Below are 6,000 nucleotides of genomic sequence, written 5' to 3'. Positions count from 1 at the left end.
TCTTCGTTTTTTGGAATCTTATAAGTTGTGTCATTAACAAAATAGTGGTAAAGGGGAACTGAATATATACCCATGTAAGACTAACAAGTATTTTTTTGTCACTGGTTTTCATGTGAGTTTAGTTTAAAATTTCTATACTCCAGTCTAAATCTGAAGCATGTATACTTGTGTTAACCCAGTTTAGATTCTTCTCTCTTATATTTACCAAGGATAAGTATAGACTAAGAATCAATAAAATACTTTGCAGAGTAAGATAAGACAGCTAAGGCAATGTCAGGAACTTGAGACTTAAGAGTCAAACTGTATATTGTTTACTTTCAGATGAAGAATTTTCTATCCACTGTTCTTAGAAACTGAAATATCATTCTTTAAATTACTAAACTACCTAAAGAATATTAAATAACCATTTGTTAGATAAGTAATTGGGCATAATTAAAATTTCAGTGATCTGAAGACATTGGTAAAATAAACATTGTAAACTATTTTAAGAAAATATAACATTCTTGAAATAATTACCAAATTATGATGCTAATACTCTTATTGACAAGGTAAAATAATATTTTAGGAAATGTTGAATTCAGGGGGGAAATGTTCAGATTTTTATTCTTTGAGCAGCGATTTATTGGACTTTTCCTACCTGCCAACTTGTGTCTAGATGAAGATATAGATGTGAGCAATAAAAGAAGGCTAAACTCTCATTTAGGGATAGACAATAGCACAGAAAAACTAAAATACACAGGTTTACAGATGGTGTGTTTATTGTGAGCCAGAAATTCACATCACATCATTGATATAAAATTTATAACTCCTAGTTTTTTAATGGATATCAAATGTATAAATCCTAGTTTTTTTCTTCCTAGGGTAATCATTACCTAGTGATTGGAGGGAGGAATTTAAAAAGAAATAAAACGAACAAGCAAAAAAAATCTTTGAATAGAGTCAAAATGAAAGATGTCCCCAGTGGTCTAAAGGAAGAAAGTGTCACAGTTTGCAAATAAGACAAAGTTTTGTGAAAGAAATAGCATTCAGTATACTCTTGAAGAATAGGTAGATTTTGAAAAAGTTAAAAGGTGTAGTAAGTGAATGTGTTGTCAAATATATTACTGCATTTATTCAATGAATATATATTGAGCACTTATACTAAAGGCAACTCTCTGCACACAGAATATAGATACAAACAAGTTGGGTTTTACACTTGATTAGCTAACATTCAAGCAAAAGAAAACAATATTGAGGAATGAGTAAATGAATAAATGAATGATCTATTTTCAAACATTACTATATTCTATGAAGAACAAGTCTAATTGTTAAAAGTTGGTAGTGTAGAGTATTGGTAGACAGCAAAAGGCCACTTCGTGGAGCTAAATGTTAAGGTTTCAACCTTAGGGAAATCTGGGAGAACAGAATTTGGGAAATGGGAGTATTGATTATTGAGACACTAAAATGAATATAAGCTTCACATGTTCAAAGAGCAAGACTGCCACAAGTGGAACTCAGTGAAGATAAGGGCAGGGGTAAAGTTTAACATCAAAGATGTGAGTGGCAATGGTGGAAGGACCTATAAACAATGCTTAGTAATTTAGTTTAAGCAAAGAAGGGATATAATGTGACATATATATTTTTTAAAAATAACTGTAGAAAATTTTATATATTATATGTGTGGAAAATATATTTTAAAAGAGTTAAGAGAGTAAGAGATCAGTTAGGCAACCAGACAATGGGAGATGATAGATGATAACCTAATATAGATGAAGGTAGGTTGGACTAAGGTGTGAGCCAGTGACAAAATAGACTTAAAAAGTTCAGTGAAACTTGTGCTGTCTAATTTTAATATAATTTTAATTGAGGTATTAAGGCAAAACCAGGAGTTTTTATTTAATTTAGTAGACAATAGTAACTCTCAAGGTTTTTCATTGTTGTTATTGGTGTGGCCATTCTATTTTATTTCTTCTTCTTCTTCAGTGCATTAGCTCTTGATTTTTCAAAGGAAGTTATCATATGAGGCTTTATTAATACCTTGTTGAAATTAAATTGCATAAAGTCTGTACAGTTCTTTAGAAATTTCATGGGGTGATTGTTGTTTTCCCTGACTTGTTCTTGGTTTACACATGATTTTCACTTTTTTTTGGTCATCTCTTTTATTATTTTTATGATAACTATTATCTTTTTACTTGAGCTACATAATTCAGAGTTATATGCCTTACTAAACATCTGCAATTAAATAATTCACTGTTAACTAAAACACAACATATCCCAAATCAAATTCATCTATCGTATTGAAATCTTATCTTTTCATGATCCTTTTCTTATTGAATGGCACCTCCATTCATCAGTTAAAGCTCAAAACCTGGTTGCTTCACTTTTAAGTTCCTTGTATCCTAACTTAGAGGTCACTTTCTTCAGGGAGAATTCCTAATTCCACTCTTTGCAGTCTTTTATTTTTTTCTTGCCCCTCTTGTCATCTTAATGAGGCTATTATTTCATCTTTCCCCTTCTAGTCCACTCTCAATGTGCACATTGTTTTTCCCCTATTAAAGGTCACCATTTAGAAATTTGGAAACTCTCAAATTCATGGACTTACAGAATTAAACATATTAAGTATTCATTCTATACTATGAGCCACGAATGGGCTGAGATTAGAAATCCCATATTGAAATCTTTCATGAGCTTTGCATACAAAACAGGATACATGCTTAAATATGTAATTACATGTAATATAATAAAACAGTAATTTTGAGGAAATTAAAGATGCAGTTGACCATCATGTTGGGATGCTTGATAAAGACTGCAAAGAAGAAAAAAAAAATTAAAAAGACTGTCGAGAGTGGAATTAGTAATTCTTTCTGAAGAAAGTGACATCCAAGTTGGGATACAAAGAACACAAAAGTTAAGTAACCAGGTTTTGAGGTATTAATTCTGACGAATGGAAGTACCACTCAATAAGGAAAAGATCATAAAAAAAGATTTTCAGTGAGATAGATGAATTAATTGGATTTGGGGTAGGTTATGTTTTAGTTACTTGTGTATTTAACTGCAGATGTTTAGTAAGGCATATGAATTTGAGCCCTGAATCAGGTCAAAAAAATGTAGAGGGTTGTGGAAAGAGTGGAGAATTCCCAGAGGGTGTGTAGGATAACAGAAAAGAGTAGAATTTGATTGCTGAAAGACAACATTCCAGATTGGCAGAAAAGGAGGAGTTATGAGAACAAAAGAAGGGGAGAAGGAGGGTGGGAGTGGAGGAGAGAAGGAAAAATAAGGGATATGACATGAGAAGGAAAACAAAGAAAAATAGGAAAAAATGAAAATAATTAGGCAATTTGTTTAAAACAAGAGGGTGTAGTGTCACAGAAGCCAAAGAAAGACTATGTTTCAATGCAGGAGTGGTCAAGAGAGTTGAATGATTCTGAGAGCTCAGGACAGGAAAAATATCCTTGAGATTGAAAAAAAGGGAATATGGTCCTGACCAGAGCAATTTCCAAGGACTATATGGAGCAGACATTTTAAAGATGACAGTATTTGGAGGATTAAATAGAAGAGGAAAAAGAGAGATAATAATTGGATACAACTTCCAAAAAGAAACTCATTTTTGTTTCATTTGATTCTCTTCCATAATCCTTATGCACCCCATTCTTTTCTAGACTGGATTATTTTATAAACCATAAAAGAACAAGCCCCATTTTTTTTTCATGCTCCCTATCTTCTTTTGCACTTTCCCTCTCTTCCTGGAATACCTTTTTCTCACCTGTGAACCAATTCCTTTTTGCTCCAAATGTAAGTGCTTATCTCCTAACTCTTTTTATCATACCTCAACAAAACAATTTTGAAATTCTGAGGGTTTGGAAAATATACTATGGTGGTAAAGTGGAAAGATTTTCTGAATGATACTTGGATTAATTCTGGCGTGTTTCACTAACTTGATCTTCAGTAATGGAATAATTAATTTACTTCTCTGCATTCAGCTGTAAATTGGTGATTATAATAATAAACTAAGAGTGTCATAGAGAGTTATGAAAGAAATGAATTTAAAGGTCTTAGCAATGGTTTATACAAAGTATTTTCTGATTTAATGTTAGTTTTTTCCCTATAAATTTTCTTAGCACTCTAGATAAAATTCTTTGGACATTATGAAGTAGTTAGTTTTCATCAAAACTAGTATCAGTATGAGTCTGAGAGTGAAACAGGGGGAGTTAACAAAACTAGATAAGCTCACTAGGTAAGCTTCAAAAAACAAGGACACTTGAATGCTGTGATTGAGCCATCTGGTCAAGTCACAGTAGTCAAAGGAAGAAGTTATTCACCATCAGTTTTAGGTAGATAGTATAGGATAATATGCATTTAAACAGCTGTTGCTGAGTCAGGTGGGTAGAATATGGAAGTAGAAAATACAGGCAGGCAATACTTTGAAATCTATGTATCTGGGAGCATTGTCATGGATAATACCAACCAATCCTTCTTTAAAGACAGAACTTTAGTGTCTCGTAGAAATATCTGTAAGGCTTACACTAGACTGGGATGATTCTAGGCACATTACTCTATTTTGGTACTTGTCACATTGTAGTGTAATAGTTTGGATGGATCTTGTTTATGGTACTATATGTTATTTTTTGTATCTCTAACTTCCAGCATTTTTGTTTCAGAGTAGAAAACTGATTTGTGTTTATTGAACGGATAATTAGATACTTGGAAATTACCCCTAAAGAAGAGGCTTTGTTCTTATTTTGGATAGAAGTTGGTAGGTGGAAATGAAATCCTTAACTGAGAGATTGTGAGCCATTCCAAAGCCTAGAAAAGAAGTCAAATAATTGGGTCTAGGGGCGCCTGGGTGGCTCAGTGGGTTAGGCTGCTGCCTTCGGCTCAGGTAGTGATCTCAGGGTCCTGGGATCGAGTCCCGCATCGGGCTCTCTGCTCAGCAGGGAGCCTGCTTCCCTCTCTCTCTCTACCTGCCTCTCCATCTACTTGTGATTTCTCTCTGTCAAATAAATAAATAAATAATCTTCAAAAAAAATAATTGGGTCTAGAAAAATGTTTCTAGGTCAGAATGACAGAAACTTGTTCAGATTAATACAGGGCTACTTTATTTTGCTCACTTACCTAAACTTACTTTAGGATAGTTATGAAACCTAAGGAATAAATAAATCTATTATCTGAGGAGATTCATGACATTCATGTAGGAAACCAGAGATGTCAGCTAATGTGTAATTAAAGTGTTGTGAGGGATTGATGTATATATAATTATTTCAAAATAAACTCAATTGTTGTTATTCATTAATTAAAGTTATTTATGTGCAGTAACAGACTAAAGAAATCTCAAATCTCAGAGACCTGAAACACATTTCACATCTTAGTGACCTAAAATAACCAAGGTTTATTTTCTTCCTCATGTTTTGTGCCCATCATGAATCAGTATATATTAATTAGGGTTCTCCAAAGAAACAGAACCAATAGAATTCGATAGATCAATAGATAGATCGATAGATAATTTATTATAGGTATTGGACACAATTATGGAAATTAAGAAGTTTCATGATCTGCTATCTGCAAGGTAGAGAACCAGGAAAGCTGCTGGTATAATTTAGTTTGAGTGGAAATGTCTGAGAATCAGAATGTGTGAGAGGACAATGGTTTAAATCTTAAGTTCAAAAGCAGGATGGGCATTGGGAGGGAGACAACCATAAGTGACTCTTAATCTCACAAAACAAACTGAGGTTTGCTGGGGGGAGGGAGGTTGGGAGGTGGGGTTATGGACATTGGGGAGGGTATGTGCTTTGGTGAGTGCTGTGAAGTGTGTAAACCTGGCGATTCACAGACCTGTACCCCTGGGGATAAAATATATGTTTATAAAAAATAAAAAAAAATTATAAAAAAAAAAGCAGGATGGGCAGAAGATGGATATCCCAACTCAAATAGAGAGTGATTTTTGCCTTTCCTCCTTTTTGTTCTATTGATGGCATCAGTAAATTGGGTGATGCCATGCACATAGGTAAGGGAGATTCTACCAAC

The sequence above is a fragment of the Neovison vison genome, chromosome 11 (assembly GCF_020171115.1).
Source record: "Neovison vison isolate M4711 chromosome 11, ASM_NN_V1, whole genome shotgun sequence".
In the NCBI taxonomy this organism is placed as follows: Eukaryota; Metazoa; Chordata; class Mammalia; order Carnivora; family Mustelidae; genus Neogale; species Neogale vison.
This window is presented reverse-complemented; position numbering follows the sequence as displayed.